Raw genomic sequence first — 17,033 nt, forward strand, 5'->3', positions numbered from 1 at the left:
CCGATTTCCGATTTTAATCGATTTTTTTTCCTTTTCTTTTACAAAACATAAATAAACTTATTAAAACATTCATTTGTTTATATAGATGAATGCTAGCAAAAATAAAGCATATAATGTCATAGCTCTTCCACCATATAAACGACTTCATATCTTACATTGAAATATGCGACAATGCATCCGTGATCTCTTTCCATCTGGATCCTTATCATACAGGATCCACTGCAGGAATAATTCCCCTGATGAAGGTTGTCTCTTAACAAGGGTTTGCAGCATTTCTCACTGCAGTTATACGTACAGCTAAATCCCAGGCGTGAGTGAAGGGTCACTTTACTGAAAATCTGTCAGACAAACACCGTTCTGGTGTGGAGGGAGAGCTAAGTCTGCTGCTAACTAACTATGGAAAAAAATCCCGATTTTCAAAAAAATTAATCTTCAGAAATGAAAAAGTCGATTTATCGATTTTATCGATTAATCGCCCAGCCCTAATTGACACATACCTTTAAAGTGCATTAAAAATAAATCTACTCTCATCTAAGCAACTTTGATGATGCAGTTTTATCCGTGACTCCTTCCTGAAGGTATTTTTGGGGAATATAAATAAAGAAAAATGTGTTTATATCAAATACGGTCAGCAGATCAGTGAACCCACTGTATTTTTCAAGCTCAATGGCCTCGGTGACATCTCAAAGTGTCAGCATGAAAACAGAGGGGCTAGAGAGCTCCGCTTCGATGCTCAGGCTCTTTTATGAGCATTGGCAGAACCGAAAGTCACAGATTCCAAAGGCTGCAGGTCAAAACACCAATAGTGATGCGTTCTAGCATGAGGCCTTACCCAGACCGGCCAGCCCCTCCTCCACAGCTCAAACAGCTAATGACTTCGTGCTGACCAGGCTCAACTTCCATTCCTTTCCCCACTGAATTCAGGGCATCAGGAAAAGTGTAGCGGTGCTTCTAATGTCACTCATTTGCCCCAGAAATATGTGGATGCTTTACATCTATCTTTACATAACTGGCAGCATTGGCGTTTCCGCTTGGCTTTGCAACACTAATGCAACCAGGCGCAGAGGCAATTATTTAGATATGAATAATTCAGCAGTTCAAGCGCGTCTGTAGGGCTTCAGTTTCTAAAGAATAACGAGTGAGTCACAAGTGTTGCAGCATGTGTCCTGTAATGTTGTTTTTGTGTCTGATCAGGTCTCACACATGTAACATGCTTGCATGAGTAGGTTTTTAACAAAACTGCAATGACTTATGGAATTAAGGTCTTTGCTGCACTACTTCTTGAGAGTACATAGTCATATTTTCATGTAATCAATGAAATAGCAAGTGGCCTTTAGGGTTAGAAAATAAGAGAATGTATGAGATGCTACGTTATTTCTGGATCAACAGGAAAACAAGTAAAGTTGTGTGAAAATCTTGTTAATGCAAACCAGCTCACAACTATTGTTCACCTGAAACACAACAAAACAGCAAGATTCAAGCAAAACCTTACACTGTGTTAGAGGTTAAACTGGCAGATTGTTATTCTGAGCAAAGAGGCCCATTCTCAGCTGCAAATCATGGCTAGACTGAAGGTTTCTAAGGGGACAGCGCATGGCTCTAAAACACGTTGTGGAAACTGAACCAGGGGTATTTAAAGACGAGCAGGCAGAGAAGAATTAAGCACAAAGAAGATCAAAACATCGAGCTTTATCCACTGAGGGACAGAGAGGAACACACAAAGAATTCTAAACAACACAGCCTTCCAATCGGTAAAAGTCCTGTCAATAAAAGACAGTAAATTGGTGGTCCAACAGGGCAAGAGTTTCTCGAAAACATTGCTCAGGAGATGAAGCAAGGCTGGACATTGTGGGTAACATAATACTGTATGTACCAGCCACAGAGATGCAATTACTCAGTGGAAGATTGAAGATCTAAGTTAGACATTGGTGGCAGAAACAGATGGTTGTATATAAGGAAAAAGACAGCAAAAGAGAATGATACCCCAGCTAAGGGAGAAATGCACAAGTAGGTATTGTTATTAACTCCTCTGGAGATTGACAGCTGCACTCAATCAGCTCTACCCAGACAGGGACAACACTCCATCCTGCAGATGCATGCTACACCCTCTTGTTCCATCGTTATGGAGGAAGATGAACACTGTAGCAGTATTATTAGCCTTAATATTGCTAAAAGTTATGTCTCCATGACCTCAAACCTGCTGGACATGGACTGGGGTAACCTCGAGGTATCCAAATCAAATTACTCTTTTTGACCCAACCAGCCTCAAAAGGTAACTTCCAATCCTTTAGTCACAAGCACATTACACCTTTGTTATCTTTGTTTATTTGGTCAATGGTGTCCATAACTTTCATCATTTTCCTTCATATATGAGGTAATATGATGATTCATTTCCTGACATGAGGATATTAGGTTTATGAACTGAATGCAGGACTGAAACAACAGTTTCAAATGAGAACATGCAAATAGCCCTGTAAGCAAAACAGTACAAACAGCTAAAACAACAAAAAACAACTTTAGTTGGTACAATACATTTCGTGCTCTGTGTGCTTTGCAAAAACAGTGAAGAGTAAAATGTGAAAACCAGTGAAAACAGCCTCATGGAAGTGGGTCAAAGATACCCTGATAATACTGCATATTCAGTTTAGACTCATGCCTGCAGCAGTACTCTGATGACTCTGCAGTTGTGGGGTGTATCAGTGATGGACAAGAAGCTGAGTACAGAGACCTGATCAGTTCATTTGTGAGATGGTGCAGAAACACACAAAAGAGATGATTGTTGATTTCAGGAGGGACAGAAATAAACAAAACACTGGCTAAATCCTGGGAGAAGAGGTGGAGGTGATGGAGGAATACAAGTATCTTGGAGTTCAGCTAGAGAACAGATTAGACTGGAAATACAATACAGAGGCATCTACAAGAAGGGACAGAGCAGACACTAAGGAAGTTAAGATCATCCATTGTTTGCACCAAGATGTTGCGTTTCTTCTGCAAGTCTGTTGTTGCGACCAGCTTTGCATCAGAGCTAGAGACTTAAAGAGACTCAACAAACTGATAAAGAAGGCTGGTCACCCTCTGGAACAAGACAATATCTTCTTCTGATTAACTGTTTTTATTTAAAAAAAAAGAAAGAAAGAAAGAAAAGAAAACTCTACTACCACATAGCAATTTCCCTCTGATATGAATAAAGTATTTTCATTTCATTTAACTGAATTTAAACGGAAAGACGGACGGACGGACGAACGAACGAACGAATGAATATATTCAGCCTATAGATGCAAAATGAGCAGAAGCCAAGCTAAGTGAAGCTTCCCAGACTGTTCCAAGTCCAATCACAGTGCCCTGCAGGTAAATGCTGGCCGAGAAGTGTTATAAGTCGGGCATTACTCACTTTCTGTTTCCATAGTGGACACATAAAAGAGATGAACACAGTTCATTATGAGCCTAATAACTGTGTCAGCTCTTGTCTCCGGGTGTAATGAGCCTGTAGGGAGCAGATAATGGACGCCAGAAACAACAACCTCATCCACACACACCGTCTCCATAATCAACAGCAATGCTGATGTTTATACATCAATGGAGAATAAAACATTTTATTCTTGAAATGCAGGGTTAGCTTTTGCCATTAAAATGGCTTCAATATACACCACGCTAAATCAACTGAAACAAAGCCTTTGTGCAAAAAATATTGTCACCTTTTCTCACTATATTTAAGGCAATGTGTGTATGCAACAAAACATTAGTAAAATCCTATGTGCCCTTTTTCTTCATCCACCCATCATTATCTGCTGATATGTTTTCATATCCAGATCAAGAAGCTTCTTAACCATAAAGATGAGACTGTAATTATCTGATTATGTCAGCATTGCAGTCATAACAATGAGCTCAGAGTAAGTGATGAAGCAATGAAGCAATGCTGATCACAGACAGAAATATTGGTAGCCGAAAGGAAAACATTCCTGAACCTGTATGACGGCGAATGTGCTGAGCTGAGCAGAGGACAGAAGGGTAAAGTAAGGATAATGTGTGAGATGATGACAAGTAGTTGCAAGACTGTATGTGGCTTAGTTTCCCCAAAAATGTTAGTCTATCTAGAAGTGAAGAGAGACAGACGTTAACTCTAATAATCCCAGCGTTTTATAAGCAATTCTTTGGTTTTAAAGTGCATTAAACCAGGAACCATGAAAACAGACCGACAGAGGAAGCCTAACAAATACAGCCAAAAACTGTCAAATTTCAATGACTCAACACATTTAAAAAGAAACTGTCAGGGAAAACTAAATGTAAGTTTAAGCATTGAGCACAGTTAGCATTTATACTAATTCTTATTTCATTAAATTGTATTGACTGTGTTCTTCATGAGCTCTATATGTTCAACTCTAATCTGTTCACAGTAACAGTAAACTTAATAACTAACAACTAAATACTAAGGGTGTAACAACACATAAATCTAGATCAATACAATCAATTTAGCAATCAATAAGCCAATATCATCGATCCAAATTGACAATAAAAACATTGATACAGAAATTATTTACAAGACACGCTTCCAATAGAACATTGTTTACATTTAATGTACAAAATATACATTTATCCTTTTAGTTTTCTTTTAAATTATCTAAGTCTTTAAATGTCTGAGTCAGGAATAAAATCGATTTTGGTTCTTTAGTTGCTTTTTGTGATTTGATATGAATGGAAATGATTGTTGAATTATTATGTAATATAATCTCAGGCTACTGAATTTAATATAACTAAAATAGAGTAGTAGAAAAATTATATCAGCAAACATTGAATTATTATCCGCTGACTGGCTATAATACTGTATCATGATCAAACACTCTTACTAAATGCAGCCATATTAAAATCATACAGACCTAAACAACAAAGATGGCATGAAATAGACTCAATGATATCCTTATCTTTTTGTTTCACAAGTATTCTTTTATTGTTTATCAAACACCAGAATGAAAACTGTCAAACTCAATGGTTAAAGAATAACAAGTAGCCTACAATGAAGATGTACAGCACCCACTAACGTATGAGCAACTAACTGCATGTGAATGAGAACAAAGGACTAAATTTGTAAAAGAAAAAAAACAAAAAACCTGTCTGTTAATAATACAAGAGAGCTCACATGTTAGTTAATCATTTAAATAGCTAATTCATTAATCAATTGAAGAAATTTCTTAATAATAACATTTTTCCTCATCTGTAGTGTCAGAGATTTCCCTGTATTATATTATGAAGCCGTAAACCAGCAAACTAGAACAAAATTGTAGATTTAAAGACATCAGTTTGAGAGTCAACAAGATTAACTAGTTAATCTGCAAAACAAGCAGCAGAAATCAGTTATAAGAGACCACTGCAGTAATAAAACATATTGTGGTTGTAACTCAGCTTTATTACTGTCCATTGACACACAATCTAGTGCAGTTATCCCTGTTTCTGTAGCTCAGGCAGCCTGGATTGTGACAGAAAGAGTGAGAGATGCTGTAGTAGGTTTAGATCCACTACCTAGCCTTCAGCAGAGCTGAGCATGCTCAGTAGGTCTGCCAGAGGGCCAGGCTCCTGCTTTGGCCTACTTCTGATAAAAACCAATAATGTCATGGAAAGTTTCTTTTGCACTGAGTGAGTGTGTGTCAGATAGTTTGTGATAGATAGGAGTGAGCATGGCCTCAATACAGGAGCAAAAATTCAATGTAATTAACTAAAGTCAATAAAAAAAAATAATAACACCTCTGATGAGTGTTAGCACAATGCTAATGTAGTGGGTGAAATAAAAGCCACTGTGATCATCTCAGACATTTCAAATCAACAGAAAGATGCAGATAACAGCTACATTTAACTGGCAACGTAATGAAACACAATGCACAATGACTGTCAAGCTCTAGTTCCTCTAGTCCCCAGGCAGAAATCACTGCTAGCGTGAGCAAGGAGATGGCAAGGATAGCCTCAATCACTCTGATATGACTGATTATAGAAAAGATGACCAACAGAAGTGGGTCAGCCATATGAGTAGCACACCAAGGCAGAAAGAAAGTAAGATAGAGAGAAGTAGAGGAAGTCCATCTAAACATGGGTTTTATAACCACAGAAAATGATCCATGCTGAATTTAAAATGAGTAGAGTATTTGTTTACACCTAAGAGACTCCATAATAAAGCTTTGCATATTCACTGTTATACGAGGGGCAACACAAATTAGTCGATTAAAGTCAAGTTGTTCCAGGCGAGGTGTGCTCTCAGGCAGAAAGCAGTAAAACATTTTGTGCTGTGGATTGTCAAATATTATCGAATTCAGGCTGCAGAAAAGCAAACAGCAGATGAGTAAACACATTCTCAAGAGCACATTGCCAATTCATGTCACCATTTCCAATTAATTATGTAGAAGTGCCTTGAAAGACAGTGAAAACAATTGTTTTATCTTTTTGTGGGCTTATTTCTTTTTTTAGTTTTTTACTTTTGCTTTGCACTTATTCTATGCATTTCTGTGCAGACACAGCAGAGACTAATCAGGCATCATGCTAGGTGCTGAATCTTGGGAGAAAACAGACACGTTACAGCTTTAGGACGTCAAGCTGACTGCTGTCTCGTCTGTGGGCCTAATCCAAGTCAGCAGATCCACAGAGTACTCAGGCAAGCCGAGGCCAACTTGAAAAACATGCTGACACAGAACAATATTGCTCCACATTCACGGAGACTCATGTGTACTTAGTTTTTCACTCTACACATCCAAACATGTTACTATTGAGTGTATAATCTTGTTAAGGTAGTTGTTGTTGCACTTTGTGAGATTTCTGGGTATCAAAGGTTTCAATCAGAGACTAATGAACTTACTAGTTATACCACAAAAGCACTTTGATGCAAACAGTACAGGCATCGTTTTTTCTCTTGTTTTCATCCACTTGTCTATTTAGTGTGTCTGGACGAGGCACTCGTTCCCTTACTGGCTGTGCAGATTGCGTCAATCTGCCTATCATGCATCAGCACGTTGTGTATCAGCTCCAGGTTTCCATCCAGTTCCTGTGTGCTGCTTGCATTCATGCAGTCAGGATCATCCTCTAAAGATAATGTTTACCTAACTGTGTACTGTGTACTTCCTGGCCTGCATCATTTCACTTGCAGCACTCTTTCTGTCAGTAATTTTAGACCAACCTCACCTCCTCTTCTTTTTTTTTTAGACCCAGCCTTTTTATCATCCTTATTAATAAACTCAAATCAAAAGTGACAAACTACATCTTTGAGTCTTGCATTATAGTTATTCTTCAAAAGTCACACTGCTTATGGGCTTAGGGCAGAGCAAAGCATTATCTCAATAAAGATCCCCACATCCTGATTCAATACTGATTTGACAAAACTCTGTGAATCTATATTTGAAACGGGGGCAATCAATACTGCTCTACAGCAAGGACTGAGTGTGTGCAGCAGGAAGGAATGGCTAACAAACTGAGTTAGGCTAGGTACACCCATGTGTTTTTTTTTTTTTTAATCTGATGAGATTTTTTGATGAGATGAGACCTCACATGTGAAGATAAAAAATCAGGCATTTAGCAGTAATGACCATACTGTGTGTGGTGTGCTCCGATCATCTCAGCACAGAACAACACACACATAACAACGCTGTTCCACAACCGATCTAGAATCAAGCCAGAAATCTCGTGTGACCAAACCTGATCTAACAAAAACAAAGAAGAAACATAGCAACAACTGGAAAAACGAAGAATAAGAACCATGGCAACACCCAGTGGATATACAAGACGAGGGAATGATGGTGGTCTTGGGACTATTGTTAACAGAAAAATTTAGAAGTGAAAAAAATAACAGACTGGAGACAGTGTGAACACGGACTTTAAATCCTTCCTTATTCCCCAGTCAGCTCGCTCTCTGATTGGCTACATCCTGTTCCACACAGTCACGACTCAGGAATCGTTGGCTTCCCTCACATGCGTCAAGATATTTGGGCGCAAATATTGAACATTTTCAATACTTCTGATTATCGGCCACGACCTGTTTTAGAGCAGATTGTCTGGACGAATTCGCTCTTAACACACCTCAGACCAAATGATCATTTCATAGGAAAATCTTATGAGACTCAAGACAATCGGGCGTTTCGTCCTTTGTCGGGAAAGGGCAAAATCGAAACAAAAACAGCCCAATAATCTTTGTGTGTACCAGGCCTTAGGGACTTGGTTTAATGGGAGTTTAGTGAGTTCATATATCTTTCCCTCTCGTCACCTATATCTCTCAAAATTTCTCACACTTTGAGTTGTATTAGTAGAACTCTAAATTTAGAGGATCTAATCTGGTAAGACTGGTTTAAATATTTTGAACAATATCATTAATTCTTAAAAACAAGCACATCAGAGGGAGAAGCCACATTCTGATCTGTTTTAAAAGGAGTGTCTCCTCTCGGGTCACCCGCTGATGTTTTTTGTAGGTGCAGCTGCATTACTCAAAACCTCTGAGAAAAAGGATAACAAGCCATTTCTGTTGGCTTTTTGAATCCTGCTCCTTTACTGCTCAGCACGCCTACACCTTAGCAGTTGAGCCCAACTTTGCAAGATACCTATGAACGAATGATATTGTTTCATAAAAGCTTAAAAAGCTTAACGACAGTTTCTTGTGAATTTGGTGGGCTGCAGGTCAGTTCTGGTTACACTCCTCTAACCGACAGCTGCATGAGTTTGGCGCAGACTTGTAAGGGGTCACAAAGGCAATACATCAACATCTGACAACCACAGAGATTTTAAGAGGGGAGGGAATGACTCAAAAGAAAGAGAGAAAGTAACAGACTAAATTACACAAAAAGTTCCAAGATAAAAAGGCTATATGGGAATTTAAAAAAAAAAAGACTTAGCTGCTGTGTTAGAACAGTGAGACGGTGGAAAGAAATGTCCTCTATTGGACACCACTCTGCTGTAAACACATTGAGGGTAAATGCACACATTATCCCTCCTACTCTTGACTGACCAGCAGTTTTTATTTTCTGAGGGATACATGTTTTCAAGTGCCACTTCTCTGGATAGGTAATGGTCCAAAGTGGGGAGGAGGGATAACAGAAAACAAGGGTATTGCAGAGATTTTCTTTTGTTTTGTTTTCTTTGTTTGATTAAATTAATTTTATTAGATTACAACTTGCTATGATAATAAAAACCACGTTAAACTCAGAATGACCCCAAATATCTTCTGTTATGGCACAAATCCAACACTGCCCTCCAATGGCAACAATGGTCTGTTACACTTTATTTATGCAGAACCATACTGAACATGACTAACTTCTATGATGGTAAATGTGGATTAAATAAAATTAAGTAACAAAGTTGCTTAAAGGAAATTCAAGACACATTTGGCAGAAATAGGTTTCACTTGTGAAGAATCCACAATTCATTCAAGAATTGAAGATACATTTCCTAAAAGCAAGTGTCTAATTTAAGCAGTTTAAGCAATACGAACAGATATGGAGACAAAATATCCAGCTCAGAATATCACTAGTTTTCATTACACCAATGTCAATCTAGAGCTTATTAAGTTGAATTAATGTCAGGAGCCTGATTATGCTACTCTGGCTCCCTCTGCTGGCCAAAAGTTCTAATTACAATTGGCTGCAGAAGTCACTGAAAGGAGAAATGCTGACATCTGGTCTTAATCTCAATGTGCATCCAGGTACACACAATTAACCCCACATAATTGGGGGTCTGGGTAATTTCCGCATATTCTTTTTTTAAGCACAGCTGCTTTACTTCACACATTTGTGTTTTGAGGAGAAATCGTTCAAACAAAAACTAATTTACAACACAAATATTTTCGGTCAGCTACCAGTGCCCTCTCATGCAATAAAATGAGGGTAGTGAGTGCAGCTATGATACATAACTCTTACAGAGTTTCATGGCTAGTTTTATGGTATGGACAGATCAGATGGAGACTGTCATTATCTTTATGATTTATGCGTAATGCGTACAGGCCAAGCCCTTCAGGTCCTCTGCATTAAGAAACTGTTTCTGCATTTCCAATACCCATGGATACACCGAGATTATCAAGCTTTCATTGAAGAACAGCATCTGAAAATACCACTTTCATGACTACAGACCTGTTGCCCCAACCTCTGTGGTCATGAAGTCCTTGTGCTGTCTCACCTTAAAACCATCACTGATTCACTCCTGGACCCCTTAAAGTTCATCGACAAAGCCAACAGGTCTGCGGACGATGTTGTCAACATGGTCCTTCATTTCATCCTTCAGCACATGGACTCTCCAGGAACTCACGTTGAGAGCCCGTTTGTGGATTTTAGTTCCACTTTAATGCTTCAGGACAACCTCTCCCAGCTCAGTGGGCCTGCAGGTCTGTCAAACCCCTGATGTTCGCAGACGACACCACCCTTATCGGCTTCATCACTGGTGGGGATGACTCCGCCTACAGGAGGGAGGTTGAGCAGCTGGTGACCTGGTGCAGCAGAAACAACTTGGAGCTTAATGGTGCCAAGACAGTGGAGATGGTTGTAGACTTCAGGAAAAACACAGGCCCTCCGTCCCCCATCACCTTGCATGACTCTCCAGTCACAACCATGGAGTCCTACCACTTCCTGGGAACCATCATCTCCCAGGACCTGAAGTGGGTGGAGCACATCAACATCATTGAGAAGTTGATGGTTGATGTTGGTACACCTCCATCACCATCTGGTACCCTGCAGCCACCGTCAAAGACAGACTGTAGCACATCAGCCGGGGATTGGCTGAGGTCTGCCCTCTCTTATGGACCTGCACTCCTCCAGGACTCTGAGGTGGGCAGGAAAGATCATAGCTGATCCTTCCCACCCTGGTCAAAAACTTTTAATCCCCCTCCCCTCTGGCAGGAGGCTGCAGTCCACCAGGACCAAAACCTCACATCACAGAAACACCTTCTTCCCATCTGCTGTTGGACTCATTAATAAAGCTCCCCTCCATCCTCACAGCTGACACATCCCTCAATTAAAAGCTCACATCGTCACACTATCACACACTTCTGTTAACTTTATATTCTCTCCTTGCTTTATATCATTTATTTATCCCTCCCATTCATTACTTCTCCTTTGCACTACACACTTTATATTGATATTGATATGTATATAAACAGACCTTTTTATATAGATGTGTAGTTCTTGATACTTTTATACTCTATGCCCTGTAAATATTGCTTATGCTATGTCTGTTTTTTGGGGGTTTTTTTTTTGTCTTTTTTTGTCCTTTTTTACTGGTTGTTGCACCACCACTCCAAGACAAATTCCTTGTACATGATTCTCATTAAACTACTCTTAAAACTGCTGCAGTATTTTCTTTGCACCACAAAGGAATAGAAACTCCTGCAGAGGATGGAAAAAGTCTTTTAAAGTCACAAAAAATGTTTTCCAGTAAATAAAAGAGAGACACTGAAGGCCGGCTGTTGCTCTTTTGGCTTCAGCTGTGACTTGATCACAAATCGAAGCTGAAAACATGCTGCCACGGTTCCAGTAAGTGAAGACCAAATAGCTTCCAGCCTCTCAGGATTTCCCAGTTCTGCTGACTACATAGGGTCTATTTTAACTTTTCAGCACGCTGCGATGCAAAATCTTTTCATCCATGTTTTCATTTTCACAACAGCAGCTATTAAAAATGCGATAATGGTCACTGACTGTCAACATTTAGCAAAAGGTTTTATACTTAACTGGAATGAACATATAGACATTTCAAGCATTTTTCTGTAAATACATTATCCTAACACAAAGGACATGCTTACATAAAGAGCATATTAAACTTAAACATAATCACGGCATACATACCTTTTTTGGTGCCACAGCTAGTCTTTTTAAGGGAAGGATGACTCAGGCAATGTGCACAAAATCCTATATAAGACCATCCATGAAGAGACTGAAACTAGAGAAGCTGAACTGGTTCCAAATGCACTCCTGGCTAATTTCTGCTGTCGTTATCACTAAACATTAAACCAGGAGACATGGTTGGTATTTGAGATTCACTTCAAGGAAAGAGGACTTGACATGCTTGTAGAAAATTTCTTAAATGTAAGGAAACAACTTTGCAAACAAGCAGCTTATGTAAAAGTTAGCAGGTAAAAGACAGGTGGAAACAATGTTCTGAATGAAATAACGAAGCACTAAGGAAACCTCAACTCAGCTGCACCAAAAAAATGTAATTTCATGTTAGGTCACATCAGCAAAGCTAAAAAAAACTCTGCAAATGAGAAAGCAGATGAGCAACAATGACTACAGACTGTGCAAGTATGTGAAAACTTGGCCTGCTGACAAACTACTGTGATACTAGCTGCATTATTAAAAAGTTCTATGAACTTGTAGATCTTGAGCAATAAACTGTGATTTCATATTCTTACATTTACTGCACCTTTGATGTTGGTGTAACAGTCACTGACTGCAAAGGTCTTCTGCAAGGATGTTAAAATCCTCACAATATCTGATAAACTTCTGAAAAGCACCACGCTTTTACCTAAATGTTTTCCATGAACTGATGTCAAATCATGCCATATAAATCAGCTGCATTCAGGGAGGATGGAAACACGTATCTGGCGTGCAACTCTGTTTTTTCCTGTCGAGTAAATAAAGGTTCATATGTGCAGCCTGAACATTTCACAGTGATGCCAAAATTTCATGCATCATAAAGAAGAGTCAATCAGGCATGGTCACACATGCCAGTTCCTAAAAGTCTACTGCACTGAGCTGAGGTTTGCTTCATCAGGTTTTAAAACTGTGCAACTTAAAAACGACAAGGAGGATCATAACAGAAAAACTGCTGTTGCTGTGCTTAACTAAAAACATTATTGCTCAAAACAAAACTGGGACTAGATTGGTGGATGCATTCAGAGGAGCGAGCTACAATCCTGTGGTTTTAGGTTGAAGGGCCACCTGAAGTCTGAACCAATGTGTGTGAACAGCACCAAAGGTCCTTTGTTAAGTTTTAAGTGAACAGGAAACATTAAAAATGACAATATACAGATATTTGTGTCAACATCCCTCATGTAGTCTTAACTGCTAGCAAAGGAATGACTAACATTGCAGTTTGATGGCTGTTCGCTGTTTGTCAAAATGCTGCACAGGAGTCACAGCTGACTCCGTCTCTCCTTAGGATATTATGTGTACAAGCTTAAAAACAGACATCTTCTACCATAGATGTTCTTCTTCATAATGACAATCCAAAGAAATGAGTTTAAAGCCCAGTTAAGCATGAGAAATGCCTCAACTTCAAAACTGGGACAGTATTATGACTAAAGCCTTTTTAAATCATGAGGAAGGAAACAATTGTTTTTAATCATTTGTTAAAGTCATGACATTCTGTCATTGAAATAATATATTAAATATGAAGATAATTGAGGACTGAAGATATATATATTTATTTTTTTTACTAGAACAGGTCATGTTGCCATGACAATACACACGAGCTTGACAGGTAGGTTGCTGTAAATGTGTAAAACATAGCGACAGAGCATGAGGAAAATCAAATATATAACTTTTCCATTTTTTTATTAAATGTGTTATTGAGGCTGTTATTTAGTCTTTGCTGAGGGGAGACTACTCCATGAAAATAAATGACACTTAAGTATAAAAGAAAATCCAGAATATTATCATTTCTTTATTCATTTAGTTCTTAACTTTTTGTAAAGAAATGCACCTGGTATTGGGAGTAGAAAGCTTGAACATTATTTATTTAATAGGATTCCTCAGATCTAAACCCAAATAAGGACCCAACAATGATGAGGTGACTGTGTGCAGCTCAGATTTGTGCTGTCTTAAAAGGTTATCTATAAATATAATGCCCATGACCAACATTGGAGTCTCCAATGGTAACGAAATGTGGTCACAATTTCCACAAGAAACCATCATGTTCAGCTGCTGTCACATAAATGGGATGGACAGCATATATGAAAGGGGCTTAGCATTTGCCATTGATGAGCCTTTTTATCAGCAAAGTACAAAAACAGTAAAAATCTAAGATGGGTTCTTATTCATGTGAAGATATTACTGGATAAGGTGAAGTATGACGATTGGATCTAAAATACTTTTTCAGTTGGGACGTTTCTCCAGCAGAAAGTCTATTTTAACTTTGCAGCTAACTAAATTTAACTATGTGATATTTCTTAGTAAAGAGCAAACTTCACGTGTACGTATTTGCAGTCACAGTGAATGACTAATGAGGCTCCCGTCTCCATAAATAAATAATGAAAGCAAAAAAGGCAGAGTGCCTATAAAACAGCTCAGAAGATCTGCAGTCCACTTACCACTGGTTTCAAGTCATTACACAAAAACTTTAGAAGATTCTGAAGCAGCTTTAATTCAAGAATCAGGTGCAATGTTTATGGAAGATTACAACTCTGGACTCATAGAAATTATGCAAATTAAGTCAGACTGGGACAAAAATATTTAGTTATGTGTGAGTGAATCATCAAACTTCATACACGGATTACCAAGAAACATGATGTTTTATTTCTTATTCTGAATGTAGATTCCAGACATCTGAAGGGCTGACAGGCTGTAAGATCATTTTGAGAGGAAAAACTTGTAAGTGTTTTAGTACTTGATAAAAAAAAAACAGTTCATTACTAAAGGATCCACTTTAAACAATTATGAAGGGCTTCAGCAAGAGCATAAGATATAAAGAAATCCTTAAATGTTTAATCTATTTATAAAGGCCGATTCAAATGATATTTTGACTAATGTTTTAAAACTAATGCTGTTTAATCTAAATAGGAAGTACGTATAAAGAGTATAATTATCTAAAAAACTGCTTAAAGTGTGAAACTCTGAAAACTTTGTAGTGTAATAAAAGTGTGTAATAGTGTAGTAAAAAACCCAAAATCCAAACAAGCAGAACTTATTGGTAGTTTTGCATGAAAAATCAAGTGTGAACAGATTTTCTAAATCAAATACTTCAGGATGATGTGACTAAGTTTATGTTGTGTTGTTGCAAACAGTATGAATAAATTTACATGCCATGGCTCATCTCTTTATAATAGCGACATTTATGCCAGTAATATTTACAACCGCTAGGAGAAAATGCTTTGTTCATTTACCACACTAAATACACATTTAAAAAGAAACCTCTACAGAGGTCTGAGAGAGGCATTTTGAACCAGCCTCTAAAGCATGTAGGTAGCAGTTAAATCAGGCTGCCTCACACAAGTAGCAAAAACAAAGCAATTAGAACATCATGGTCAAAGCTGACGGTGTATTTATCTGAACCACCAGCAGAGGTCTAACAGTGAGAAACAGTGGGTATCTTCTCATTCAGGCAAGAGGGGGAAATGCTGGCACACATCAGTTTGTGAGATGCAGCAAGAAGGTGGGAAGGCTGCATATATCCTTGAGCAAGTAGAGGCGATATTTAAAGCAGACTCTTGACTTCCAGCAGTATTCGTTCCTACTGCTGCAGAAACAAACTGCAGACGGCTGACAGCTGATTAGACTGATGGATCACTTGGAGGTGCAAACATTGCTACAGCTATATAGAGCCCCCATCAGCGCTCTCTCCACTCTGGCCTCATCTCTCACACAGGCGCTAAGTGAAACTGAAAGGAGGCTGCTTGGAGCAAATATGGAGCATAAAAGGAGGGAAAGATTGATTTCATCTAACCCAATCTTCAGAAGTAACCAATAGAGTAATAAAGCACAAGTGACAATGTGGGATGATTCTTTGTTGACACGGAGTTGATGTTGTTTGTATCTCCATGTTAAGAACACACAGGGCAAAGTGATGCATGTTTGTGTGGACTGCAGTGTAATAAATAGCAGACAGCGCTACCGAATAAGATGAAGTAGAAAAAGACATCTACCGAGAACCCAGTGTAAACAATGTGGGTTTAAAAAAAAAGAACTGGTCAGCAAACAGATCATGAGCTTTGATAAAAGCAGAAGTACAGATTCAACTTCTTTACTTTAGTTAAAATAAGTCGAGGCTCTGAAATTTAATATAAAACATCCATGTGACAGTTAAACCACCTGTTCAATGCTAAGCTAGCTAAACCTCACATCACAATAATATACACTAACCTGTTCAGATGCTTGTTAATACAAACAGCTAATCAGCCAATCACATGACAGCAGCTCATTTAGGCATGTAGTTTTACAGGTTTACAGAGAATAGTCTGAAATAATGAACCATATCACAAAGCTCAAATGGTCTGGTTTCTTCGACATGACAATAAGCTCGGTGTACTTGATTGGCTTCCACAGTCACCAGATCTCAATCTAATAGAGCACCTTGGGGATTTGGTGGAACAGGACATCAATATGGCCTCCACTCTCATTCTGTTCTACAGATGGTGGTCCTTAGAGTAAGAACAGAAGAAAAAAAATTAAATATGCTGCTCTTTCCACTTGTAATAACTGAGAAACTGATTTGATTTTAAGGACTCGAAAAGGAAAACTCCCTTAGTCAATGTGACTGCTTTAAATTTATTTGTGTAATTCACCCCATGCTGTATTCAGTCTGCTGCTACTTCTGTTTTATTTCTTATGTTTGATAGTTGATGTTTGTTTGTTCTCAGGTATAATATAACTAGTGGCTGTGCTGCCTTCTTTACTAGGTCACCCTTGGAAAAGAAATCTGGTTTAACAAAGGAGAAATGAATTAGCACTGTTAAAGTGCAGTTGACAAATCTGTAGAAACTGTGATACTATCAGAAAAGCTCTCAGAAAAATAAGTACTTCAGTAAAGTTCCGATATTTTAAATTCTGTTTCCGAACATTTAAAAAGTATTTCTGCTTTATTACAATTACGGTGTAACTGACTGGATTTTACAGTTTAATGAGATTTGCTGTTTTTTTCCCCCTTGACTTTTTCTGTGTTTTACCACACCATGGCACATTCCTTGAGCGGTAACTCCAGTGATGACATTAAACTGTTGTTATAAATGTACAATATCAATCACAGCAAGTGAACATTGTTCAAAGAGACACATGGTGCAGAGTTCAAATATTTGTTTAGGCAAGAGCAGCTAAGGACAGAGTGTGGGAACGAACTTAAACAGACAGAGTAAGTTGGGTGATAAAGGGGGTATT

The 17,033-nt window shown here is 38.4% G+C and overlaps 1 protein-coding gene across 13 annotated transcripts in view; it reads right to left on the reverse strand.

The window, feature by feature from the left end:
• The window catches only part of LOC121647280 (pleckstrin homology domain-containing family A member 5-like), a 75,761-nt gene that overhangs the window by 45,930 nt on the left and 12,798 nt on the right, over positions 1–17,033 (reverse strand). The window lies entirely within an intron of this gene.

The sequence above is a fragment of the Melanotaenia boesemani genome, chromosome 10 (genome assembly GCF_017639745.1).
Source record: "Melanotaenia boesemani isolate fMelBoe1 chromosome 10, fMelBoe1.pri, whole genome shotgun sequence".
Taxonomy (NCBI): Eukaryota; Metazoa; Chordata; class Actinopteri; order Atheriniformes; family Melanotaeniidae; genus Melanotaenia; species Melanotaenia boesemani.